Here is a 25,934-nt window from a genome sequence, read left to right on the forward strand (position 1 = left end):
ACCCCCTAGACAGGGGCGTAACAGACCAGTACAGTTATAGTACTTTGTACTTTGCCACATTTATCTTCTTCTTAGCAAGTGTCATGCATTCTGCTTCTCTAGCGTTTTTAAGAGCTGTTGATGATGTCAAATGCAGCTTACGGCCACACCGCTCTCTAAGCGCCCGATCTCGTCCGATCTCGGCAGCCAAATAGAGCCGGGCCTGGTTAGTACTTGGTAGGAAGACCGCCTGGGAATACCAGGTGCTGTAAGCTTTTTTGCTTGGGTTTACGGGCAGCACAAGCTGGTGTTACTGCCTATTTATTCATAGAAATTGTTCTATATTTTCATCAAATTTTGTTCTTTCATTGCTGTTTTGCTACTTTATTGGTTTGCCAACCATCGTGCTTCATTACTAGTAGACCATGTTACGGTCCTGGCCATATGTGTTGTTTTTATTTTCTTTTTCTTATAGGTGCCCTGCCTGATTGGCCGGATTGGGGGGCAGTACAGGAAGCTGATTGGTCCATCCTACACTTCCTGGAGTTTTAAAAGTACGGTTCCCAACAGCTAGCGAGGCTCTTTCTGGCATCAGCACCTGTTTGCTGTTCTTGGTTTCCAAACCTTATTTAGCATTTTTGAATTGTTAGGTTTTGTGCCGTGGTTTTGTTTATAAATTGTATATTTTGTAAATAGTATTAAATCTGTAGGGGTGAACTGCCATTTTCTTTGGACTGTTTTCACATTAGGGAGTTATGGTTAGCGACTGTCTTTTGGTTTGTTTATTTCTATCAGGCTAGCTAGCACTTTCTGTGGGAAATGGCTTATTTTGTTTATTATGTTGGCCTTGGTTCGCCCTGAGTTGTAGTGTCATGTTTTGTTTGACACTTTCTTTCGTTTAAAATAAATATCATTCTGTTGGAACATCTCGATCCTGGATTATGGTTTGGAGACCGGAGAGGGAACATCCTAATTTATCTTTGTATGTTGCACCCTGACCCCCTAGACAGGGGCGTAACAGACCAGTACAGTTATAGTACTTTGTACTTTGCCACATTTATCTTCTTCTTAGCAAGTGTCATGCATTCTGCTTCTCCAGCGTTTTTAAGAGCTGTTGATGATGTCAAATGCAGCTTACGGCCACACCGCTCTCTAAGCGCCCGATCTCGTCCGATCTCGGCAGCCAAATAGAGCCGGGCCTGGTTAGTACTTGGTAGGAAGACCGCCTGGGAATACCAGGTGCTGTAAGCTTTTTTGCTTGGGTTTACGGGCAGCACAAGCTGGTGTTACTGCCTATTTATTCATAGAAATTGTTCTATATTTTCATCAAATTTTGTTCTTTCATTGCTGTTTTGCTACTTTATTGGTTTGCCAACCATCGTGCTTCATTACTAGTAGACCATGTTACGGTCCTGGCCATATGTGTTGTTTTTATTTTCTTGTTCTTATAGGTGCCCTGCCTGATTGGCCGGATTGGGGGGCAGTACAGGAAGCTGATTGGTCCATCCTACACTTCCTGGAGTTTTAAAAGTACGGTTCCCAACAGCAAGCGAGGCTCTTTCTGGCATCAGCACCTGTTTGCTGTTCTTGGTTTCCAAACCTTATTTAGCATTTTTGAATTGTTAGGTTTTGTGACGTGGTTTTGTTATAAATTGTATATTTTGTAAATAGTATTAAATCTGTAGGGGTGAACTGCCATTTTCTTTGGACCGTTTTCACATTAGGGAGTTAGGGTTAGCGACTGTCTTTTGGTTTGTTTATTTCTATCAGGCTAGCTAGCACTTTCTGTGGGAAATGGCTTATTTTGTTTATTATGTTGGCCTTGGTTCGCCCTGAGTTGTAGTGTCATGTTTTGTTTGACACTTTCTTTCGTTTAAAATAAATATCATTCTGTTGGAACATCTCGATCCTGGATTATGGTTTGGAGACCGGAGAGGGAACATCCTAATTTATCTTTGTATGTTGCACCCTGACCCCCTAGACAGGGGCGTAACAGACCAGTACAGTTATAGTACTTTGTACTTTGCCACATTTATCTTCTTCTTAGCAAGTGTCATGCATTCTGCTTCTCCAGCGTTTTTAAGAGCTGTTGATGATGTCAAATGCAGCTTACGGCCACACCGCTCTCTAAGCGCCCGATCTCGTCCGATCTCGGCAGCCAAATAGAGCCGGGCCTGGTTAGTACTTGGTAGGAAGACCGCCTGGGAATACCAGGTGCTGTAAGCTTTTTTGCTTGGGTTTACGGGCAGCACAAGCTGGTGTTACTGCCTATTTATTCATAGAAATTGTTCTATATTTTCATCAAATTTTGTTCTTTCATTGCTGTTTTGCTACTTTATTGGTTTGCCAACCATCGTGCTTCATTACTAGTAGACCATGTTACGGTCCTGGCCATATGTGTTGTTTTTATTTTCTTTTTCTTATAGGTGCCCTGCCTGATTGGCCGGATTGGGGGGCAGTACAGGAAGCTGATTGGTCCATCCTACACTTCCTGGAGTTTTAAAAGTACGGTTCCCAACAGCTAGCGAGGCTCTTTCTGGCATCAGCACCTGTTTGCTGTTCTTGGTTTCCAAACCGTATTTAGCATTTTTGAATTGTTAGGTTTTGTGCCGTGGTTTTGTTTATAAATTGTATATTTTGTAAATAGTATTAAATCTGTAGGGGTGAACTGCCATTTTCTTTGGACTGTTTTCACATTAGGGAGTTATGGTTAGCGACTGTCTTTTGGTTTGTTTATTTCTATCAGGCTAGCTAGCACTTTCTGTGGGAAATGGCTTATTTTGTTTATTATGTTGGCCTTGGTTCGCCCTGAGTTGTAGTGTCATGTTTTGTTTGACACTTTCTTTCGTTTAAAATAAATATCATTCTGTTGGAAAATCTCGATCCTGGATTATGGTTTGGAGACCGGAGAGGGAACATCCTAATTTATCTTTGTATGTTGCACCCTGACCCCCTAGACAGGGGCGTAACAGACCAGTACAGTTATAGTACTTTGTACTTTGCCACATTTATCTTCTTCTTAGCAAGTGTCATGCATTCTGCTTCTCCAGCGTTTTTAAGAGCTGTTGATGATGTCAAATGCAGCTTACGGCCACACCGCTCTCTAAGCGCCCGATCTCGTCCGATCTCGGCAGCCAAATAGAGCCGGGCCTGGTTAGTACTTGGTAGGAAGACCGCCTGGGAATACCAGGTGCTGTAAGCTTTTTTGCTTGGGTTTACGGGCAGCACAAGCTGGTGTTACTGCCTATTTATTCATAGAAATTGTTCTATATTTTCATCAAATTTTGTTCTTTCATTGCTGTTTTGCTACTTTATTGGTTTGCCAACCATCGTGCTTCATTACTAGTAGACCATGTTACGGTCCTGGCCATATGTGTTGTTTTTATTTTCTTGTTCTTATAGGTGCCCTGCCTGATTGGCCGGATTGGGGGGCAGTACAGGAAGCTGATTGGTCCATCCTACACTTCCTGGAGTTTTAAAAGTACGGTTCCCAACAGCAAGCGAGGCTCTTTCTGGCATCAGCACCTGTTTGCTGTTCTTGGTTTCCAAACCTTATTTAGCATTTTTGAATTGTTAGGTTTTGTGACGTGGTTTTGTTATAAATTGTATATTTTGTAAATAGTATTAAATCTGTAGGGGTGAACTGCCATTTTCTTTGGACCGTTTTCACATTAGGGAGTTAGGGTTAGCGACTGTCTTTTGGTTTGTTTATTTCTATCAGGCTAGCTAGCACTTTCTGTGGGAAATGGCTTATTTTGTTTATTATGTTGGCCTTGGTTCGCCCTGAGTTGTGTCATTTTTTGTTTGTCACTTTCTTTCGTTTAAAATAAATATCATTCTGTTGGAACATCTCGATCCTGGATTTTGGTTTGGGGATCGGAGAGGGAACATGCTAATTTATGTTTGTATGTTGCACCCTGACCCCCTAGACAGGGGCGTAACAGACCAGTACAGTTATAGTACTTTGTACTTTGCCACATTTATCTTCTTCTTAGCAAGTGTCATGCATTCTGCTTCTCCAGCGTTTTTAAGAGCTGTTGATGATGTCAAATGCAGCTTACGGCCACACCGCTCTCTAAGCGCCCGATCTCGTCCGATCTCGGCAGCCAAATAGAGCCGGGCCTGGTTAGTACTTGGTAGGAAGACCGCCTGGGAATACCAGGTGCTGTAAGCTTTTTTGCTTGGGTTTACGGGCAGCACAAGCTGGTGTTACTGCCTATTTATTCATAGAAATTGTTCTATATTTTCATCAAATTTTGTTCTTTCATTGCTGTTTTGCTACTTTATTGGTTTGCCAACCATCGTGCTTCATTACTAGTAGACCATGTTACGGTCCTGGCCATATGTGTTGTTTTTATTTTCTTGTTCTTATAGGTGCCCTGCCTGATTGGCCGGATTGGGGGGCAGTACAGGAAGCTGATTGGTCCATCCTACACTTCCTGGAGTTTTAAAAGTACGGTTCCCAACAGCAAGCGAGGCTCTTTCTGGCATCAGCACCTGTTTGCTGTTCTTGGTTTCCAAACCTTATTTAGCATTTTTGAATTGTTAGGTTTTGTGACGTGGTTTTGTTATAAATTGTATATTTTGTAAATAGTATTAAATCTGTAGGGGTGAACTGCCATTTTCTTTGGACCGTTTTCACATTAGGGAGTTAGGGTTAGCGACTGTCTTTTGGTTTGTTTATTTCTATCAGGCTAGCTAGCACTTTCTGTGGGAAATGGCTTATTTTGTTTATTATGTTGGCCTTGGTTCGCCATGAGTTGTGTCATTTTTTGTTTGTCACTTTCTTTCGTTTAAAATAAATATCATTCTGTTGGAACATCTCGATCCTGGATTTTGGTTTGGGGATCGGAGAGGGAACATGCTAATTTATCTTTGTATGTTGCACCCTGACCCCCTAGACAGGGGCGTAACAGACCAGTACAGTTATAGTACTTTGTACTTTGCCACATTTATCTTCTTCTTAGTAAGTGTCATGCATTCTGCTTCTCTAGCGTTTTTAAGAGCTGTTGATGATGTCAAATGCAGCTTACGGCCAAACCGCTCTCTAAGCGCCCGATCTCGTCCGATCTCAGCAGCCAAATAGAGCCGGGCCTGGTTAGTACTTGGTAGGAAGACCGCCTGGGAATACCAGGTGCTGTAAGCTTTTTTGCTTGGGTTTACGGGCAGCACAAGCTGGTGTTACTGCCTATTTATTCATAGAAATTGTTCTATATTTTCATCAAATTTTGTTCTTTCATTGCTGTTTTGCTACTTTATTGGTTTGCCAACCATCGTGCTTCATTACTAGTAGACCATGTTACGGTCCTGGCCATATGTGTTGTTTTTATTTTCTTTTTCTTATAGGTGCCCTGCCTGATTGGCTGGATTGGGGGGCAGTACAGGAAGCTGATTGGTCCATCCTACACTTCCTGGAGTTTTAAAAGTACGGTTCCCAACAGCTAGCGAGGCTCTTTCTGGCATCAGCACCTGTTTGCTGTTCTTGGTTTCCAAACCTTATTTAGCATTTTTGAATTGTTAGGTTTTGTGCCGTGGTTTTGTTTATAAATTGTATATTTTGTAAATAGTATTAAATCTGTAGGGGTGAACTGCCATTTTCTTTGGACTGTTTTCACATTAGGGAGTTATGGTTAGCGACTGTCTTTTGGTTTGTTTATTTCTATCAGGCTAGCTAGCACTTTCTGTGGGAAATGGCTTATTTTGTTTATTATGTTTGCCTTGGTTCGCCCTGAGTTGTAGTGTCATGTTTTGTTTGACACTTTCTTTCGTTTAAAATAAATATCATTCTGTTGGAACATCTCGATCCTGGATTATGGTTTGGAGACCGGAGAGGGAACATCCTAATTTATCTTTGTATGTTGCACCCTGACCCCCTAGACAGGGGCGTAACAGACCAGTACAGTTATAGTACTTTGTACTTTGCCACATTTATCTTCTTCTTAGCAAGTGTCATGCATTCTGCTTCTCCAGCGTTTTTAAGAGCTGTTGATGATGTCAAATGCAGCTTACGGCCACACCGCTCTCTAAGCGCCCGATCTCGTCCGATCTCGGCAGCCAAATAGAGCCGGGCCTGGTTAGTACTTGGTAGGAAGACCGCCTGGGAATACCAGGTGCTGTAAGCTTTTTTGCTTGGGTTTACGGGCAGCACAAGCTGGTGTTACTGCCTATTTATTCATAGAAATTGTTCTATATTTTCATCAAATTTTGTTCTTTCATTGCTGTTTTGCTACTTTATTGGTTTGCCAACCATCGTGCTTCATTACTAGTAGACCATGTTACGGTCCTGGCCATATGTGTTGTTTTTATTTTCTTGTTCTTATAGGTGCCCTGCCTGATTGGCCGGATTGGGGGGCAGTACAGGAAGCTGATTGGTCCATCCTACACTTCCTGGAGTTTTAAAAGTACGGTTCCCAACAGCAAGCGAGGCTCTTTCTGGCATCAGCACCTGTTTGCTGTTCTTGGTTTCCAAACCTTATTTAGCATTTTTGAATTGTTAGGTTTTGTGACGTGGTTTTGTTATAAATTGTATATTTTGTAAATAGTATTAAATCTGTAGGGGTGAACTGCCATTTTCTTTGGACCGTTTTCACATTAGGGAGTTAGGGTTAGCGACTGTCTTTTGGTTTGTTTATTTCTATCAGGCTAGCTAGCACTTTCTGTGGGAAATGGCTTATTTTGTTTATTATGTTGGCCTTGGTTCGCCCTGAGTTGTGTCATTTTTTGTTTGTCACTTTCTTTCGTTTAAAATAAATATCATTCTGTTGGAACATCTCGATCCTGGATTTTGGTTTGGGGATCGGAGAGGGAACATGCTAATTTATCTTTGTATGTTGCACCCTGACCCCCTAGACAGGGGCGTAACAGACCAGTACAGTTATAGTACTTTGTACTTTGCCACATTTATCTTCTTCTTAGTAAGTGTCATGCATTCTGCTTCTCTAGCGTTTTTAAGAGCTGTTGATGATGTCAAATGCAGCTTACGGCCAAACCGCTCTCTAAGCGCCCGATCTCGTCCGATCTCAGCAGCCAAATAGAGCCGGGCCTGGTTAGTACTTGGTAGGAAGACCGCCTGGGAATACCAGGTGCTTTAAGCTTTTTTGCTTGGGTTTACGGGCAGCACAAGCTGGTGTTACTGCCTATTTATTCATAGAAATTGTTCTATATTTTCATCAAATTTTGTTCTTTCATTGCTGTTTTGCTACTTTATTGGTTTGCCAACCATCGTGCTTCATTACTAGTAGACCATGTTACGGTCCTGGCCATATGTGTTGTTTTTATTTTCTTTTTCTTATAGGTGCCCTGCCTGATTGGCTGGATTGGGGGGCAGTACAGGAAGCTGATTGGTCCATCCTACACTTCCTGGAGTTTTAAAAGTACGGTTCCCAACAGCTAGCGAGGCTCTTTCTGGCATCAGCACCTGTTTGCTGTTCTTGGTTTCCAAACCTTATTTAGCATTTTTGAATTGTTAGGTTTTGTGCCGTGGTTTTGTTTATAAATTGTATATTTTGTAAATAGTATTAAATCTGTAGGGGTGAACTGCCATTTTCTTTGGACTGTTTTCACATTAGGGAGTTATGGTTAGCGACTGTCTTTTGGTTTGTTTATTTCTATCAGGCTAGCTAGCACTTTCTGTGGGAAATGGCTTATTTTGTTTGTTATGTTTGCCTTGGTTCGCCCTGAGTTGTAGTGTCATGTTTTGTTTGACACTTTCTTTCGTTTAAAATAAATATCATTCTGTTGGAACATCTCGATCCTGGATTATGGTTTGGAGACCGGAGAGGGAACATCCTAATTTATCTTTGTATGTTGCACCCTGACCCCCTAGACAGGGGCGTAACAGACCAGTACAGTTATAGTACTTTGTACTTTGCCACATTTATCTTCTTCTTAGCAAGTGTCATGCATTCTGCTTCTCCAGCGTTTTTAAGAGCTGTTGATGATGTCAAATGCAGCTTACGGCCACACCGCTCTCTAAGCGCCCGATCTCGTCCGATCTCGGCAGCCAAATAGAGCCGGGCCTGGTTAGTACTTGGTAGGAAGACCGCCTGGGAATACCAGGTGCTGTAAGCTTTTTTGCTTGGGTTTACGGGCAGCACAAGCTGGTGTTACTGCCTATATATTCATAGAAATTGTTCTATATTTTCATCAAATTTTGTTCTTTCATTGCTGTTTTGCTACTTTATTGGTTTGCCAACCATCGTGCTTCATTACTAGTAGACCATGTTACGGTCCTGGCCATATGTGTTGTTTTTATTTTCTTGTTCTTATAGGTGCCCTGCCTGATTGGCCGGATTGGGGGGCAGTACAGGAAGCTGATTGGTCCATCCTACACTTCCTGGAGTTTTAAAAGTACGGTTCCCAACAGCAAGCGAGGCTCTTTCTGGCATCAGCACCTGTTTGCTGTTCTTGGTTTCCAAACCTTATTTAGCATTTTTGAATTGTTAGGTTTTGTGACGTGGTTTTGTTATAAATTGTATATTTTGTAAATAGTATTAAATCTGTAGGGGTGAACTGCCATTTTCTTTGGACCGTTTTCACATTAGGGAGTTAGGGTTAGCGACTGTCTTTTGGTTTGTTTATTTCTATCAGGCTAGCTAGCACTTTCTGTGGGAAATGGCTTATTTTGTTTATTATGTTGGCCTTGGTTCGCCCTGAGTTGTAGTGTCATGTTTTGTTTGACACTTTCTTTCGTTTAAAATAAATATCATTCTGTTGGAACATCTCGATCCTGGATTATGGTTTGGAGACCGGAGAGGGAACATCCTAATTTATCTTTGTATGTTGCACCCTGACCCCCTAGACAGGGGCGTAACAGACCAGTACAGTTATAGTACTTTGTACTTTGCCACATTTATCTTCTTCTTAGCAAGTGTCATGCATTCTGCTTCTCCAGCGTTTTTAAGAGCTGTTGATGATGTCAAATGCAGCTTACGGCCACACCGCTCTCTAAGCGCCCGATCTCGTCCGATCTCGGCAGCCAAATAGAGCCGGGCCTGGTTAGTACTTGGTAGGAAGACCGCCTGGGAATACCAGGTGCTGTAAGCTTTTTTGCTTGGGTTTACGGGCAGCACAAGCTGGTGTTACTGCCTATTTATTCATAGAAATTGTTCTATATTTTCATCAAATTTTGTTCTTTCATTGCTGTTTTGCTACTTTATTGGTTTGCCAACCATCGTGCTTCATTACTAGTAGACCATGTTACGGTCCTGGCCATATGTGTTGTTTTTATTTTCTTTTTCTTATAGGTGCCCTGCCTGATTGGCCGGATTGGGGGGCAGTACAGGAAGCTGATTGGTCCATCCTACACTTCCTGGAGTTTTAAAAGTACGGTTCCCAACAGCTAGCGAGGCTCTTTCTGGCATCAGCACCTGTTTGCTGTTCTTGGTTTCCAAACCGTATTTAGCATTTTTGAATTGTTAGGTTTTGTGCCGTGGTTTTGTTTATAAATTGTATATTTTGTAAATAGTATTAAATCTGTAGGGGTGAACTGCCATTTTCTTTGGACTGTTTTCACATTAGGGAGTTATGGTTAGCGACTGTCTTTTGGTTTGTTTATTTCTATCAGGCTAGCTAGCACTTTCTGTGGGAAATGGCTTATTTTGTTTATTATGTTGGCCTTGGTTCGCCCTGAGTTGTAGTGTCATGTTTTGTTTGACACTTTCTTTCGTTTAAAATAAATATCATTCTGTTGGAACATCTCGATCCTGGATTATGGTTTGGAGACCGGAGAGGGAACATCCTAATTTATCTTTGTATGTTGCACCCTGACCCCCTAGACAGGGGCGTAACAGACCAGTACAGTTATAGTACTTTGTACTTTGCCACATTTATCTTCTTCTTAGCAAGTGTCATGCATTCTGCTTCTCCAGCGTTTTTAAGAGCTGTTGATGATGTCAAATGCAGCTTACGGCCACACCGCTCTCTAAGCGCCCGATCTCGTCCGATCTCGGCAGCCAAATAGAGCCGGGCCTGGTTAGTACTTGGTAGGAAGACCGCCTGGGAATACCAGGTGCTGTAAGCTTTTTTGCTTGGGTTTACGGGCAGCACAAGCTGGTGTTACTGCCTATTTATTCATAGAAATTGTTCTATATTTTCATCAAATTTTGTTCTTTCATTGCTGTTTTGCTACTTTATTGGTTTGCCAACCATCGTGCTTCATTACTAGTAGACCATGTTACGGTCCTGGCCATATGTGTTGTTTTTATTTTCTTGTTCTTATAGGTGCCCTGCCTGATTGGCCGGATTGGGGGGCAGTACAGGAAGCTGATTGGTCCATCCTACACTTCCTGGAGTTTTAAAAGTACGGTTCCCAACAGCAAGCGAGGCTCTTTCTGGCATCAGCACCTGTTTGCTGTTCTTGGTTTCCAAACCTTATTTAGCATTTTTGAATTGTTAGGTTTTGTGACGTGGTTTTGTTATAAATTGTATATTTTGTAAATAGTATTAAATCTGTAGGGGTGAACTGCCATTTTCTTTGGACCGTTTTCACATTAGGGAGTTAGGGTTAGCGACTGTCTTTTGGTTTGTTTATTTCTATCAGGCTAGCTAGCACTTTCTGTGGGAAATGGCTTATTTTGTTTATTATGTTGGCCTTGGTTCGCCCTGAGTTGTGTCATTTTTTGTTTGTCACTTTCTTTCGTTTAAAATAAATATCATTCTGTTGGAACATCTCGATCCTGGATTTTGGTTTGGGGATCGGAGAGGGAACATGCTAATTTATGTTTGTATGTTGCACCCTGACCCCCTAGACAGGGGCGTAACAGACCAGTACAGTTATAGTACTTTGTACTTTGCCACATTTATCTTCTTCTTAGCAAGTGTCATGCATTCTGCTTCTCCAGCGTTTTTAAGAGCTGTTGATGATGTCAAATGCAGCTTACGGCCACACCGCTCTCTAAGCGCCCGATCTCGTCCGATCTCGGCAGCCAAATAGAGCCGGGCCTGGTTAGTACTTGGTAGGAAGACCGCCTGGGAATACCAGGTGCTGTAAGCTTTTTTGCTTGGGTTTACGGGCAGCACAAGCTGGTGTTACTGCCTATTTATTCATAGAAATTGTTCTATATTTTCATCAAATTTTGTTCTTTCATTGCTGTTTTGCTACTTTATTGGTTTGCCAACCATCGTGCTTCATTACTAGTAGACCATGTTACGGTCCTGGCCATATGTGTTGTTTTTATTTTCTTGTTCTTATAGGTGCCCTGCCTGATTGGCCGGATTGGGGGGCAGTACAGGAAGCTGATTGGTCCATCCTACACTTCCTGGAGTTTTAAAAGTACGGTTCCCAACAGCAAGCGAGGCTCTTTCTGGCATCAGCACCTGTTTGCTGTTCTTGGTTTCCAAACCTTATTTAGCATTTTTGAATTGTTAGGTTTTGTGACGTGGTTTTGTTATAAATTGTATATTTTGTAAATAGTATTAAATCTGTAGGGGTGAACTGCCATTTTCTTTGGACCGTTTTCACATTAGGGAGTTAGGGTTAGCGACTGTCTTTTGGTTTGTTTATTTCTATCAGGCTAGCTAGCACTTTCTGTGGGAAATGGCTTATTTTGTTTATTATGTTGGCCTTGGTTCGCCATGAGTTGTGTCATTTTTTGTTTGTCACTTTCTTTCGTTTAAAATAAATATCATTCTGTTGGAACATCTCGATCCTGGATTTTGGTTTGGGGATCGGAGAGGGAACATGCTAATTTATCTTTGTATGTTGCACCCTGACCCCCTAGACAGGGGCGTAACAGACCAGTACAGTTATAGTACTTTGTACTTTGCCACATTTATCTTCTTCTTAGTAAGTGTCATGCATTCTGCTTCTCTAGCGTTTTTAAGAGCTGTTGATGATGTCAAATGCAGCTTACGGCCAAACCGCTCTCTAAGCGCCCGATCTCGTCCGATCTCAGCAGCCAAATAGAGCCGGGCCTGGTTAGTACTTGGTAGGAAGACCGCCTGGGAATACCAGGTGCTGTAAGCTTTTTTGCTTGGGTTTACGGGCAGCACAAGCTGGTGTTACTGCCTATTTATTCATAGAAATTGTTCTATATTTTCATCAAATTTTGTTCTTTCATTGCTGTTTTGCTACTTTATTGGTTTGCCAACCATCGTGCTTCATTACTAGTAGACCATGTTACGGTCCTGGCCATATGTGTTGTTTTTATTTTCTTTTTCTTATAGGTGCCCTGCCTGATTGGCTGGATTGGGGGGCAGTACAGGAAGCTGATTGGTCCATCCTACATTTCCTGGAGTTTTAAAAGTACGGTTCCCAACAGCTAGCGAGGCTCTTTCTGGCATCAGCACCTGTTTGCTGTTCTTGGTTTCCAAACCTTATTTAGCATTTTTGAATTGTTAGGTTTTGTGCCGTGGTTTTGTTTATAAATTGTATATTTTGTAAATAGTATTAAATCTGTAGGGGTGAACTGCCATTTTCTTTGGACTGTTTTCACATTAGGGAGTTATGGTTAGCGACTGTCTTTTGGTTTGTTTATTTCTATCAGGCTAGCTAGCACTTTCTGTGGGAAATGGCTTATTTTGTTTATTATGTTTGCCTTGGTTCGCCCTGAGTTGTAGTGTCATGTTTTGTTTGACACTTTCTTTCGTTTAAAATAAATATCATTCTGTTGGAACATCTCGATCCTGGATTATGGTTTGGAGACCGGAGAGGGAACATCCTAATTTATCTTTGTATGTTGCACCCTGACCCCCTAGACAGGGGCGTAACAGACCAGTACAGTTATAGTACTTTGTACTTTGCCACATTTATCTTCTTCTTAGCAAGTGTCATGCATTCTGCTTCTCCAGCGTTTTTAAGAGCTGTTGATGATGTCAAATGCAGCTTACGGCCACACCGCTCTCTAAGCGCCCGATCTCGTCCGATCTCGGCAGCCAAATAGAGCCGGGCCTGGTTAGTACTTGGTAGGAAGACCGCCTGGGAATACCAGGTGCTGTAAGCTTTTTTGCTTGGGTTTACGGGCAGCACAAGCTGGTGTTACTGCCTATTTATTCATAGAAATTGTTCTATATTTTCATCAAATTTTGTTCTTTCATTGCTGTTTTGCTACTTTATTGGTTTGCCAACCATCGTGCTTCATTACTAGTAGACCATGTTACGGTCCTGGCCATATGTGTTGTTTTTATTTTCTTGTTCTTATAGGTGCCCTGCCTGATTGGCCGGATTGGGGGGCAGTACAGGAAGCTGATTGGTCCATCCTACACTTCCTGGAGTTTTAAAAGTACGGTTCCCAACAGCAAGCGAGGCTCTTTCTGGCATCAGCACCTGTTTGCTGTTCTTGGTTTCCAAACCTTATTTAGCATTTTTGAATTGTTAGGTTTTGTGACGTGGTTTTGTTATAAATTGTATATTTTGTAAATAGTATTAAATCTGTAGGGGTGAACTGCCATTTTCTTTGGACCGTTTTCACATTAGGGAGTTAGGGTTAGCGACTGTCTTTTGGTTTGTTTATTTCTATCAGGCTAGCTAGCACTTTCTGTGGGAAATGGCTTATTTTGTTTATTATGTTGGCCTTGGTTCGCCCTGAGTTGTGTCATTTTTTGTTTGTCACTTTCTTTCGTTTAAAATAAATATCATTCTGTTGGAACATCTCGATCCTGGATTTTGGTTTGGGGATCGGAGAGGGAACATGCTAATTTATCTTTGTATGTTGCACCCTGACCCCCTAGACAGGGGCGTAACAGACCAGTACAGTTATAGTACTTTGTACTTTGCCACATTTATCTTCTTCTTAGTAAGTGTCATGCATTCTGCTTCTCTAGCGTTTTTAAGAGCTGTTGATGATGTCAAATGCAGCTTACGGCCAAACCGCTCTCTAAGCGCCCGATCTCGTCCGATCTCAGCAGCCAAATAGAGCCGGGCCTGGTTAGTACTTGGTAGGAAGACCGCCTGGGAATACCAGGTGCTTTAAGCTTTTTTGCTTGGGTTTACGGGCAGCACAAGCTGGTGTTACTGCCTATTTATTCATAGAAATTGTTCTATATTTTCATCAAATTTTGTTCTTTCATTGCTGTTTTGCTACTTTATTGGTTTGCCAACCATCGTGCTTCATTACTAGTAGACCATGTTACGGTCCTGGCCATATGTGTTGTTTTTATTTTCTTTTTCTTATAGGTGCCCTGCCTGATTGGCTGGATTGGGGGGCAGTACAGGAAGCTGATTGGTCCATCCTACACTTCCTGGAGTTTTAAAAGTACGGTTCCCAACAGCTAGCGAGGCTCTTTCTGGCATCAGCACCTGTTTGCTGTTCTTGGTTTCCAAACCTTATTTAGCATTTTTGAATTGTTAGGTTTTGTGCCGTGGTTTTGTTTATAAATTGTATATTTTGTAAATAGTATTAAATCTGTAGGGGTGAACTGCCATTTTCTTTGGACTGTTTTCACATTAGGGAGTTATGGTTAGCGACTGTCTTTTGGTTTGTTTATTTCTATCAGGCTAGCTAGCACTTTCTGTGGGAAATGGCTTATTTTGTTTATTATGTTTGCCTTGGTTCGCCCTGAGTTGTAGTGTCATGTTTTGTTTGACACTTTCTTTCGTTTAAAATAAATATCATTCTGTTGGAACATCTCGATCCTGGATTATGGTTTGGAGACCGGAGAGGGAACATCCTAATTTATCTTTGTATGTTGCACCCTGACCCCCTAGACAGGGGCGTAACAGACCAGTACAGTTATAGTACTTTGTACTTTGCCACATTTATCTTCTTCTTAGCAAGTGTCATGCATTCTGCTTCTCCAGCGTTTTTAAGAGCTGTTGATGATGTCAAATGCAGCTTACGGCCACACCGCTCTCTAAGCGCCCGATCTCGTCCGATCTCGGCAGCCAAATAGAGCCGGGCCTGGTTAGTACTTGGTAGGAAGACCGCCTGGGAATACCAGGTGCTGTAAGCTTTTTTGCTTGGGTTTACGGGCAGCACAAGCTGGTGTTACTGCCTATTTATTCATAGAAATTGTTCTATATTTTCATCAAATTTTGTTCTTTCATTGCTGTTTTGCTACTTTATTGGTTTGCCAACCATCGTGCTTCATTACTAGTAGACCATGTTACGGTCCTGGCCATATGTGTTGTTTTTATTTTCTTGTTCTTATAGGTGCCCTGCCTGATTGGCCGGATTGGGGGGCAGTACAGGAAGCTGATTGGTCCATCCTACACTTCCTGGAGTTTTAAAAGTACGGTTCCCAACAGCAAGCGAGGCTCTTTCTGGCATCAGCACCTGTTTGCTGTTCTTGGTTTCCAAACCTTATTTAGCATTTTTGAATTGTTAGGTTTTGTGACGTGGTTTTGTTATAAATTGTATATTTTGTAAATAGTATTAAATCTGTAGGGGTGAACTGCCATTTTCTTTGGACCGTTTTCACATTAGGGAGTTAGGGTTAGCGACTGTCTTTTGGTTTGTTTATTTCTATCAGGCTAGCTAGCACTTTCTGTGGGAAATGGCTTATTTTGTTTATTATGTTGGCCTTGGTTCGCCCTGAGTTGTGTCATTTTTTGTTTGTCACTTTCTTTCGTTTAAAATAAATATCATTCTGTTGGAACATCTCGATCCTGGATTTTGGTTTGGGGATCGGAGAGGGAACATGCTAATTTATCTTTGTATGTTGCACCCTGACCCCCTAGACAGGGGCGTAACAGACCAGTACAGTTATAGTACTTTGTACTTTGCCACATTTATCTTCTTCTTAGTAAGTGTCATGCATTCTGCTTCTCTAGCGTTTTTAAGAGCTGTTGATGATGTCAAATGCAGCTTACGGCCAAACCGCTCTCTAAGCGCCCGATCTCGTCCGATCTCAGCAGCCAAATAGAGCCGGGCCTGGTTAGTACTTGGTAGGAAGACCGCCTGGGAATACCAGGTGCTTTAAGCTTTTTTGCTTGGGTTTACGGGCAGCACAAGCTGGTGTTACTGCCTATTTATTCATAGAAATTGTTCTATATTTTCATCAAATTTTGTTCTTTCATTGCTGTTTTGCTACTTTATTGGTTTGCCAACCATCGTGCTTCATTACTAGTAGACCATGTTACGGTCCTGGCCATATGTGTTGTTTTTATTTTCTTTTTCTTATAGGTGCCCTGCCTGATTGGCTGGATTGGGGGGCAGTACAGGAAGCTGATTGGTCCATCCTACACTTCCTGGAGTTTTAAAAGTACGGTTCCCAACAGCTAGCGAGGCTCTTTCTGGCATCAGCACCTGTTTGCTGTTCTTGGTTTCCAAACCTTATTTAGCATTTTTGAATTGTTAGGTTTTGTGCCGTGGTTTTGTTTATAAATTGTATATTTTGTAAATAGTATTAAATCTGTAGGGGTGAACTGCCATTTTCTTTGGACTGTTTTCACATTAGGGAGTTATGGTTAGCGACTGTCTTTTGGTTTGTTTATTTCTATCAGGCTAGCTAGCACTTTCTGTGGGAAATGGCTTATTTTGTTTATTATGTTTGCCTTGGTTCGCCCTGAGTTGTAGTGTCATGTTTTGTTTGACACTTTCTTTCGTTTAAAATAAATATCATTCTGTTGGAACATCTCGATCCTGGATTATGGTTTGGAGACCGGAGAGGGAACATCCTAATTTATCTTTGTATGTTGCACCCTGACCCCCTAGACAGGGGCGTAACAGACCAGTACAGTTATAGTACTTTGTACTTTGCCACATTTATCTTCTTCTTAGCAAGTGTCATGCATTCTGCTTCTCCAGCGTTTTTAAGAGCTGTTGATGATGTCAAATGCAGCTTACGGCCACACCGCTCTCTAAGCGCCCGATCTCGTCCGATCTCGGCAGCCAAATAGAGCCGGGCCTGGTTAGTACTTGGTAGGAAGACCGCCTGGGAATACCAGGTGCTGTAAGCTTTTTTGCTTGGGTTTACGGGCAGCACAAGCTGGTGTTACTGCCTATATATTCATAGAAATTGTTCTATATTTTCATCAAATTTTGTTCTTTCATTGCTGTTTTGCTACTTTATTGGTTTGCCAACCATCGTGCTTCATTACTAGTAGACCATGTTACGGTCCTGGCCATATGTGTTGTTTTTATTTTCTTGTTCTTATAGGTGCCCTGCCTGATTGGCCGGATTGGGGGGCAGTACAGGAAGCTGATTGGTCCATCCTACACTTCCTGGAGTTTTAAAAGTACGGTTCCCAACAGCAAGCGAGGCTCTTTCTGGCATCAGCACCTGTTTGCTGTTCTTGGTTTCCAAACCTTATTTAGCATTTTTGAATTGTTAGGTTTTGTGACGTGGTTTTGTTATAAATTGTATATTTTGTAAATAGTATTAAATCTGTAGGGGTGAACTGCCATTTTCTTTGGACCGTTTTCACATTAGGGAGTTAGGGTTAGCGACTGTCTTTTGGTTTGTTTATTTCTATCAGGCTAGCTAGCACTTTCTGTGGGAAATGGCTTATTTTGTTTATTATGTTGGCCTTGGTTCGCCCTGAGTTGTAGTGTCATGTTTTGTTTGACACTTTCTTTCGTTTAAAATAAATATCATTCTGTTGGAACATCTCGATCCTGGATTATGGTTTGGAGACCGGAGAGGGAACATCCTAATTTATCTTTGTATGTTGCACCCTGACCCCCTAGACAGGGGCGTAACAGACCAGTACAGTTATAGTACTTTGTACTTTGCCACATTTATCTTCTTCTTAGCAAGTGTCATGCATTCTGCTTCTCCAGCGTTTTTAAGAGCTGTTGATGATGTCAAATGCAGCTTACGGCCACACCGCTCTCTAAGCGCCCGATCTCGTCCGATCTCGGCAGCCAAATAGAGCCGGGCCTGGTTAGTACTTGGTAGGAAGACCGCCTGGGAATACCAGGTGCTGTAAGCTTTTTTGCTTGGGTTTACGGGCAGCACAAGCTGGTGTTACTGCCTATTTATTCATAGAAATTGTTCTATATTTTCATCAAATTTTGTTCTTTCATTGCTGTTTTGCTACTTTATTGGTTTGCCAACCATCGTGCTTCATTACTAGTAGACCATGTTACGGTCCTGGCCATATGTGTTGTTTTTATTTTCTTTTTCTTATAGGTGCCCTGCCTGATTGGCCGGATTGGGGGGCAGTACAGGAAGCTGATTGGTCCATCCTACACTTCCTGGAGTTTTAAAAGTACGGTTCCCAACAGCTAGCGAGGCTCTTTCTGGCATCAGCACCTGTTTGCTGTTCTTGGTTTCCAAACCGTATTTAGCATTTTTGAATTGTTAGGTTTTGTGCCGTGGTTTTGTTTATAAATTGTATATTTTGTAAATAGTATTAAATCTGTAGGGGTGAACTGCCATTTTCTTTGGACTGTTTTCACATTAGGGAGTTATGGTTAGCGACTGTCTTTTGGTTTGTTTATTTCTATCAGGCTAGCTAGCACTTTCTGTGGGAAATGGCTTATTTTGTTTATTATGTTGGCCTTGGTTCGCCCTGAGTTGTAGTGTCATGTTTTGTTTGACACTTTCTTTCGTTTAAAATAAATATCATTCTGTTGGAACATCTCGATCCTGGATTATGGTTTGGAGACCGGAGAGGGAACATCCTAATTTATCTTTGTATGTTGCACCCTGACCCCCTAGACAGGGGCGTAACAGACCAGTACAGTTATAGTACTTTGTACTTTGCCACATTTATCTTCTTCTTAGCAAGTGTCATGCATTCTGCTTCTCCAGCGTTTTTAAGAGCTGTTGATGATGTCAAATGCAGCTTACGGCCACACCGCTCTCTAAGCGCCCGATCTCGTCCGATCTCGGCAGCCAAATAGAGCCGGGCCTGGTTAGTACTTGGTAGGAAGACCGCCTGGGAATACCAGGTGCTGTAAGCTTTTTTGCTTGGGTTTACGGGCAGCACAAGCTGGTGTTACTGCCTATTTATTCATAGAAATTGTTCTATATTTTCATCAAATTTTGTTCTTTCATTGCTGTTTTGCTACTTTATTGGTTTGCCAACCATCGTGCTTCATTACTAGTAGACCATGTTACGGTCCTGGCCATATGTGTTGTTTTTATTTTCTTGTTCTTATAGGTGCCCTGCCTGATTGGCCGGATTGGGGGGCAGTACAGGAAGCTGATTGGTCCATCCTACACTTCCTGGAGTTTTAAAAGTACGGTTCCCAACAGCAAGCGAGGCTCTTTCTGGCATCAGCACCTGTTTGCTGTTCTTGGTTTCCAAACCTTATTTAGCATTTTTGAATTGTTAGGTTTTGTGACGTGGTTTTGTTATAAATTGTATATTTTGTAAATAGTATTAAATCTGTAGGGGTGAACTGCCATTTTCTTTGGACCGTTTTCACATTAGGGAGTTAGGGTTAGCGACTGTCTTTTGGTTTGTTTATTTCTATCAGGCTAGCTAGCACTTTCTGTGGGAAATGGCTTATTTTGTTTATTATGTTGGCCTTGGTTCGCCCTGAGTTGTGTCATTTTTTGTTTGTCACTTTCTTTCGTTTAAAATAAATATCATTCTGTTGGAACATCTCGATCCTGGATTTTGGTTTGGGGATCGGAGAGGGAACATGCTAATTTATGTTTGTATGTTGCACCCTGACCCCCTAGACAGGGGCGTAACAGACCAGTACAGTTATAGTACTTTGTACTTTGCCACATTTATCTTCTTCTTAGCAAGTGTCATGCATTCTGCTTCTCCAGCGTTTTTAAGAGCTGTTGATGATGTCAAATGCAGCTTACGGCCACACCGCTCTCTAAGCGCCCGATCTCGTCCGATCTCGGCAGCCAAATAGAGCCGGGCCTGGTTAGTACTTGGTAGGAAGACCGCCTGGGAATACCAGGTGCTGTAAGCTTTTTTGCTTGGGTTTACGGGCAGCACAAGCTGGTGTTACTGCCTATTTATTCATAGAAATTGTTCTATATTTTCATCAAATTTTGTTCTTTCATTGCTGTTTTGCTACTTTATTGGTTTGCCAACCATCGTGCTTCATTACTAGTAGACCATGTTACGGTCCTGGCCATATGTGTTGTTTTTATTTTCTTGTTCTTATAGGTGCCCTGCCTGATTGGCCGGATTGGGGGGCAGTACAGGAAGCTGATTGGTCCATCCTACACTTCCTGGAGTTTTAAAAGTACGGTTCCCAACAGCAAGCGAGGCTCTTTCTGGCATCAGCACCTGTTTGCTGTTCTTGGTTTCCAAACCTTATTTAGCATTTTTGAATTGTTAGGTTTTGTGACGTGGTTTTGTTATAAATTGTATATTTTGTAAATAGTATTAAATCTGTAGGGGTGAACTGCCATTTTCTTTGGACCGTTTTCACATTAGGGAGTTAGGGTTAGCGACTGTCTTTTGGTTTGTTTATTTCTATCAGGCTAGCTAGCACTTTCTGTGGGAAATGGCTTATTTTGTTTATTATGTTGGCCTTGGTTCGCCATGAGTTGTGTCATTTTTTGTTTGTCACTTTCTTTCGTTTAAAATAAATATCATTCTGTTGGAACATCTCGATCCTGGATTTTGGTTTGGGGATCGGAGAGGGAACATGCTAATTTATCTTTGTATGTTGCACCCTGACCCCCTAGACAGGGGCGTAACAGACCAGTACAGTTATAGTACTTTGTACTTTGCCACATTTATCTTCTTCTTAGTAAGTGTCATGCATTCTGCTTCTCTAGCGTTTTTAAGAGCTGTTGATGATGTCAAATGCAGCTTACGGCCAAACCGCTCTCTAAGCGCCCGATCTCGTCCGATCTCAGCAGCCAAATAGAGCCGGGCCTGGTTAGTACTTGGTAGGAAGACCGCCTGGGAATACCAGGTGCTGTAAGCTTTTTTGCTTGGGTTTACGGGCAGCACAAGCTGGTGTTACTGCCTATTTATTCATAGAAATTGTTCTATATTTTCATCAAATTTTGTTCTTTCATTGCTGTTTTGCTACTTTATTGGTTTGCCAACCATCGTGCTTCATTACTAGTAGACCATGTTACGGTCCTGGCCATATGTGTTGTTTTTATTTTCTTTTTCTTATAGGTGCCCTGCCTGATTGGCTGGATTGGGGGGCAGTACAGGAAGCTGATTGGTCCATCCTACATTTCCTGGAGTTTTAAAAGTACGGTTCCCAACAGCTAGCGAGGCTCTTTCTGGCATCAGCACCTGTTTGCTGTTCTTGGTTTCCAAACCTTATTTAGCATTTTTGAATTGTTAGGTTTTGTGCCGTGGTTTTGTTTATAAATTGTATATTTTGTAAATAGTATTAAATCTGTAGGGGTGAACTGCCATTTTCTTTGGACTGTTTTCACATTAGGGAGTTATGGTTAGCGACTGTCTTTTGGTTTGTTTATTTCTATCAGGCTAGCTAGCACTTTCTGTGGGAAATGGCTTATTTTGTTTATTATGTTTGCCTTGGTTCGCCCTGAGTTGTAGTGTCATGTTTTGTTTGACACTTTCTTTCGTTTAAAATAAATATCATTCTGTTGGAACATCTCGATCCTGGATTATGGTTTGGAGACCGGAGAGGGAACATCCTAATTTATCTTTGTATGTTGCACCCTGACCCCCTAGACAGGGGCGTAACAGACCAGTACAGTTATAGTACTTTGTACTTTGCCACATTTATCTTCTTCTTAGCAAGTGTCATGCATTCTGCTTCTCCAGCGTTTTTAAGAGCTGTTGATGATGTCAAATGCAGCTTACGGCCACACCGCTCTCTAAGCGCCCGATCTCGTCCGATCTCGGCAGCCAAATAGAGCCGGGCCTGGTTAGTACTTGGTAGGAAGACCGCCTGGGAATACCAGGTGCTGTAAGCTTTTTTGCTTGGGTTTACGGGCAGCACAAGCTGGTGTTACTGCCTATTTATTCATAGAAATTGTTCTATATTTTCATCAAATTTTGTTCTTTCATTGCTGTTTTGCTACTTTATTGGTTTGCCAACCATCGTGCTTCATTACTAGTAGACCATGTTACGGTCCTGGCCATATGTGTTGTTTTTATTTTCTTGTTCTTATAGGTGCCCTGCCTGATTGGCCGGATTGGGGGGCAGTACAGGAAGCTGATTGGTCCATCCTACACTTCCTGGAGTTTTAAAAGTACGGTTCCCAACAGCAAGCGAGGCTCTTTCTGGCATCAGCACCTGTTTGCTGTTCTTGGTTTCCAAACCTTATTTAGCATTTTTGAATTGTTAGGTTTTGTGACGTGGTTTTGTTATAAATTGTATATTTTGTAAATAGTATTAAATCTGTAGGGGTGAACTGCCATTTTCTTTGGACCGTTTTCACATTAGGGAGTTAGGGTTAGCGACTGTCTTTTGGTTTGTTTATTTCTATCAGGCTAGCTAGCACTTTCTGTGGGAAATGGCTTATTTTGTTTATTATGTTGGCCTTGGTTCGCCCTGAGTTGTGTCATTTTTTGTTTGTCACTTTCTTTCGTTTAAAATAAATATCATTCTGTTGGAACATCTCGATCCTGGATTTTGGTTTGGGGATCGGAGAGGGAACATGCTAATTTATCTTTGTATGTTGCACCCTGACCCCCTAGACAGGGGCGTAACAGACCAGTACAGTTATAGTACTTTGTACTTTGCCACATTTATCTTCTTCTTAGTAAGTGTCATGCATTCTGCTTCTCTAGCGTTTTTAAGAGCTGTTGATGATGTCAAATGCAGCTTACGGCCAAACCGCTCTCTAAGCGCCCGATCTCGTCCGATCTCAGCAGCCAAATAGAGCCGGGCCTGGTTAGTACTTGGTAGGAAGACCGCCTGGGAATACCAGGTGCTTTAAGCTTTTTTGCTTGGGTTTACGGGCAGCACAAGCTGGTGTTACTGCCTATTTATTCATAGAAATTGTTCTATATTTTCATCAAATTTTGTTCTTTCATTGCTGTTTTGCTACTTTATTGGTTTGCCAACCATCGTGCTTCATTACTAGTAGACCATGTTACGGTCCTGGCCATATGTGTTGTTTTTATTTTCTTTTTCTTATAGGTGCCCTGCCTGATTGGCTGGATTGGGGGGCAGTACAGGAAGCTGATTGGTCCATCCTACACTTCCTGGAGTTTTAAAAGTACGGTTCCCAACAGCTAGCGAGGCTCTTTCTGGCATCAGCACCTGTTTGCTGTTCTTGGTTTCCAAACCTTATTTAGCATTTTTGAATTGTTAGGTTTTGTGCCGTGGTTTTGTTTATAAATTGTATATTTTGTAAATAGTATTAAATCTGTAGGGGTGAACTGCCATTTTCTTTGGACTGTTTTCACATTAGGGAGTTATGGTTAGCGACTGTCTTTTGGTTTGTTTATTTCTATCAGGCTAGCTAGCACTTTCTGTGGGAAATGGCTTATTTTGTTTATTATGTTTGCCTTGGTTCGCCCTGAGTTGTAGTGTCATGTTTTGTTTGACACTTTCTTTCGTTTAAAATAAATATCATTCTGTTGGAACATCTCGATCCTGGATTATGGTTTGGAGACCGGAGAGGGAACATCCTAATTTATCTTTGTATGTTGCACCCTGACCCCCTAGACAGGGGCGTAACAGACCAGTACAGTTATAGTACTTTGTACTTTGCCACATTTATCTTCTTCTTAGCAAGTGTCATGCATTCTGCTTCTCCAGCGTTTTTAAGAGCTGTTGATGATGTCAAATGCAGCTTACGGCCACACCGCTCTCTAAGCGCCCGATCTCGTCCGATCTCGGCAGCCAAATAGAGCCGGGCCTGGTTAGTACTTGGTAGGAAGACCGCCTGGGAATACCAGGTGCTGTAAGCTTTTTTGCTTGGGTTTACGGGCAGCACAAGCTGGTGTTACTGCCTATTTATTCATAGAAATTGTTCTATATTTTCATCAAATTTTGTTCTTTCATTGCTGTTTTGCTACTTTATTGGTTTGCCAACCATCGTGCTTCATTACTAGTAGACCATGTTACGGTCCTGGCCATATGTGTTGTTTTTATTTTCTTGTTCTTATAGGTGCCCTGCCTGATTGGCCGGATTGGGGGGCAGTACAGGAAGCTGATTGGTCCATCCTACACTTCCTGGAGTTTTAAAAGTACGGTTCCCAACAGCAAGCGAGGCTCTTTCTGGCATCAGCACCTGTTTGCTGTTCTTGGTTTCCAAACCTTATTTAGCATTTTTGAATTGTTAGGTTTTGTGACGTGGTTTTGTTATAAATTGTATATTTTGTAAATAGTATTAAATCTGTAGGGGTGAACTGCCATTTTCTTTGGACCGTTTTCACATTAGGGAGTTAGGGTTAGCGACTGTCTTTTGGTTTGTTTATTTCTATCAGGCTAGCTAGCACTTTCTGTGGGAAATGGCTTATTTTGTTTATTATGTTGGCCTTGGTTCGCCCTGAGTTGTGTCATTTTTTGTTTGTCACTTTCTTTCGTTTAAAATAAATATCATTCTGTTGGAACATCTCGATCCTGGATTTTGGTTTGGGGATCGGAGAGGGAACATGCTAATTTATCTTTGTATGTTGCACCCTGACCCCCTAGACAGGGGCGTAACAGACCAGTACAGTTATAGTACTTTGTACTTTGCCACATTTATCTTCTTCTTAGCAAGTGTCATGCATTCTGCTTCTCCAGCGTTTTTAAGAGCTGTTGATGATGTCAAATGCAGCTTACGGCCACACCGCTCTCTAAGCGCCCGATCTCGTCCGATCTCGGCAGCCAAATAGAGCCGGGCCTGGTTAGTACTTGGTAGGAAGACCGCCTGGGAATACCAGGTGCTGTAAGCTTTTTTGCTTGGGTTTACGGGCAGCACAAGCTGGTGTTACTGCCTATTTATTCATAGAAATTGTTCTATATTTTCATCAAATTTTGTTCTTTCATTGCTGTTTTGCTACTTTATTGGTTTGCCAACCATCGTGCTTCATTACTAGTAGACCATGTTACGGTCCTGGCCATATGTGTTGTTTTTATTTTGTTGTTCTTATAGGTGCCCTGCCTGATTGGCCGGATTGGGGGGCAGTACAGGAAGCTGATTGGTCCATCCTACACTTCCTGGAGTTTTAAAAGTACGGTTCCCAACAGCTAGCGAGGCTCTTTCTGGCATCAGCACCTGTTTGCTGTTCTTGGTTTCCAAACCTTATTTAGCATTTTTGAATTGTTAGGTTTTGTGCCGTGGTTTTGTTTATAAATTGTATATTTTGTAAATAGTATTAAATCTGTAGGGGTGAACTGCCATTTTCTTTGGAGTGTTTTCACATTAGGGAGTTAGGGTTAGCGACTGTCTTTTGGTTTGTTTATTTCTATCAGGCTAGCTAGCACTTTCTGTGGGAAATGGCTTATTTTGTTTATTATGTTGGCCTTGGTTCGCCCTGAGTTGTAGTGTCATGTTTTGTTTGACACTTTCTTTCGTTTAAAATAAATATCATTCTGTTGGAACATCTCGATCCTGGATTTTGGTTTGGGGATCGGAGAGGGAACATGCTAATTTATCTTTGTATGTTGCACCCTGACCCCCTAGACAGCGGCGTAACAGACCAGTACAGTTATAGTACTTTGTACTTTGCCACATTTATCTTCTTCTTAGCAAGTGTCATGCATTCTGCTTCTCCAGCGTTTTTAGGAGCTGTTGATGATGTCAAATGCAGCTTACGGCCACACCGCTCTCTAAGCGCCCGATCTCGTCCGATCTCGGCAGCCAAATAGAGCCGGGCCTGGTTAGTACTTGGTAGGAAGACCGCCTGGGAATACCAGGTGCTGTAAGTTTTTTTGCTTGGGTTTACGGGCAGCACAAGCTGGTGTTACTGCCTATTTATTCATAGAAATTGTTCCATATTTTCATCAAATTTTGTTCTTTCATTGCTGTTTTGCTACTTTATTGGTTTGTCAACCATCGTGCTTCATTACTAGTAGACCATGTTACGGTCCTGGCCATATGTGTTGTTTTTATTTTGTTGTTCTTATAGGTGCCCTGCCTGATTGGCCGGATTGGGGGGCAGTACAGGAAGCTGATTGGTCCATCCTACACTTCCTGGAGTTTTAAAAGTACGGTTCCCAACAGCTAGCGAGGCTCTTTCTGGCATCAGCACCTGTTTGCTGTTCTTGGTTTCCAAACCT

General features: G+C 41.9%; 27 pseudogenes; all 27 read left to right on the forward strand.

Annotated features, from left to right (window-relative positions):
* Nucleotides 1–135: 135 nt before the first annotated feature.
* On the forward strand, nucleotides 136–254 carry LOC137114878 (5S ribosomal RNA; annotated as a pseudogene).
* An 857-nt stretch (nucleotides 255–1,111) lies between these two features.
* On the forward strand, nucleotides 1,112–1,230 carry LOC137114879 (5S ribosomal RNA; annotated as a pseudogene).
* An 856-nt stretch (nucleotides 1,231–2,086) lies between these two features.
* LOC137114880 (5S ribosomal RNA) lies at nucleotides 2,087–2,205 on the forward strand (annotated as a pseudogene).
* An 857-nt stretch (nucleotides 2,206–3,062) lies between these two features.
* Nucleotides 3,063–3,181, forward strand: LOC137114881 (5S ribosomal RNA; annotated as a pseudogene).
* An 853-nt stretch (nucleotides 3,182–4,034) lies between these two features.
* LOC137114882 (5S ribosomal RNA) lies at nucleotides 4,035–4,153 on the forward strand (annotated as a pseudogene).
* An 853-nt stretch (nucleotides 4,154–5,006) lies between these two features.
* Nucleotides 5,007–5,125, forward strand: LOC137114611 (5S ribosomal RNA; annotated as a pseudogene).
* Nucleotides 5,126–5,982: 857 nt separating this feature from the next.
* Nucleotides 5,983–6,101, forward strand: LOC137114883 (5S ribosomal RNA; annotated as a pseudogene).
* An 853-nt stretch (nucleotides 6,102–6,954) lies between these two features.
* LOC137114690 (5S ribosomal RNA) lies at nucleotides 6,955–7,073 on the forward strand (annotated as a pseudogene).
* An 857-nt stretch (nucleotides 7,074–7,930) lies between these two features.
* On the forward strand, nucleotides 7,931–8,049 carry LOC137114884 (5S ribosomal RNA; annotated as a pseudogene).
* Nucleotides 8,050–8,905: 856 nt separating this feature from the next.
* On the forward strand, nucleotides 8,906–9,024 carry LOC137114888 (5S ribosomal RNA; annotated as a pseudogene).
* An 857-nt stretch (nucleotides 9,025–9,881) lies between these two features.
* On the forward strand, nucleotides 9,882–10,000 carry LOC137114889 (5S ribosomal RNA; annotated as a pseudogene).
* Nucleotides 10,001–10,853: 853 nt separating this feature from the next.
* Nucleotides 10,854–10,972, forward strand: LOC137114890 (5S ribosomal RNA; annotated as a pseudogene).
* Nucleotides 10,973–11,825: 853 nt separating this feature from the next.
* LOC137114612 (5S ribosomal RNA) lies at nucleotides 11,826–11,944 on the forward strand (annotated as a pseudogene).
* An 857-nt stretch (nucleotides 11,945–12,801) lies between these two features.
* LOC137114891 (5S ribosomal RNA) lies at nucleotides 12,802–12,920 on the forward strand (annotated as a pseudogene).
* Nucleotides 12,921–13,773: 853 nt separating this feature from the next.
* Nucleotides 13,774–13,892, forward strand: LOC137114691 (5S ribosomal RNA; annotated as a pseudogene).
* Nucleotides 13,893–14,749: 857 nt separating this feature from the next.
* On the forward strand, nucleotides 14,750–14,868 carry LOC137114892 (5S ribosomal RNA; annotated as a pseudogene).
* Nucleotides 14,869–15,721: 853 nt separating this feature from the next.
* On the forward strand, nucleotides 15,722–15,840 carry LOC137114692 (5S ribosomal RNA; annotated as a pseudogene).
* An 857-nt stretch (nucleotides 15,841–16,697) lies between these two features.
* Nucleotides 16,698–16,816, forward strand: LOC137114894 (5S ribosomal RNA; annotated as a pseudogene).
* An 856-nt stretch (nucleotides 16,817–17,672) lies between these two features.
* On the forward strand, nucleotides 17,673–17,791 carry LOC137114895 (5S ribosomal RNA; annotated as a pseudogene).
* Nucleotides 17,792–18,648: 857 nt separating this feature from the next.
* LOC137114896 (5S ribosomal RNA) lies at nucleotides 18,649–18,767 on the forward strand (annotated as a pseudogene).
* Nucleotides 18,768–19,620: 853 nt separating this feature from the next.
* LOC137114897 (5S ribosomal RNA) lies at nucleotides 19,621–19,739 on the forward strand (annotated as a pseudogene).
* Nucleotides 19,740–20,592: 853 nt separating this feature from the next.
* LOC137114613 (5S ribosomal RNA) lies at nucleotides 20,593–20,711 on the forward strand (annotated as a pseudogene).
* An 857-nt stretch (nucleotides 20,712–21,568) lies between these two features.
* On the forward strand, nucleotides 21,569–21,687 carry LOC137114898 (5S ribosomal RNA; annotated as a pseudogene).
* Nucleotides 21,688–22,540: 853 nt separating this feature from the next.
* On the forward strand, nucleotides 22,541–22,659 carry LOC137114693 (5S ribosomal RNA; annotated as a pseudogene).
* Nucleotides 22,660–23,516: 857 nt separating this feature from the next.
* Nucleotides 23,517–23,635, forward strand: LOC137114900 (5S ribosomal RNA; annotated as a pseudogene).
* An 853-nt stretch (nucleotides 23,636–24,488) lies between these two features.
* LOC137114901 (5S ribosomal RNA) lies at nucleotides 24,489–24,607 on the forward strand (annotated as a pseudogene).
* An 857-nt stretch (nucleotides 24,608–25,464) lies between these two features.
* LOC137115219 (5S ribosomal RNA) lies at nucleotides 25,465–25,583 on the forward strand (annotated as a pseudogene).
* The last annotated feature ends 351 nt before the right edge of the window (nucleotides 25,584–25,934 follow it).

The sequence above is a fragment of the Channa argus genome, unplaced genomic scaffold, assembly GCF_033026475.1.
Source record: "Channa argus isolate prfri unplaced genomic scaffold, Channa argus male v1.0 Contig020, whole genome shotgun sequence".
NCBI lineage: Eukaryota > Metazoa > Chordata > Actinopteri > Anabantiformes > Channidae > Channa > Channa argus.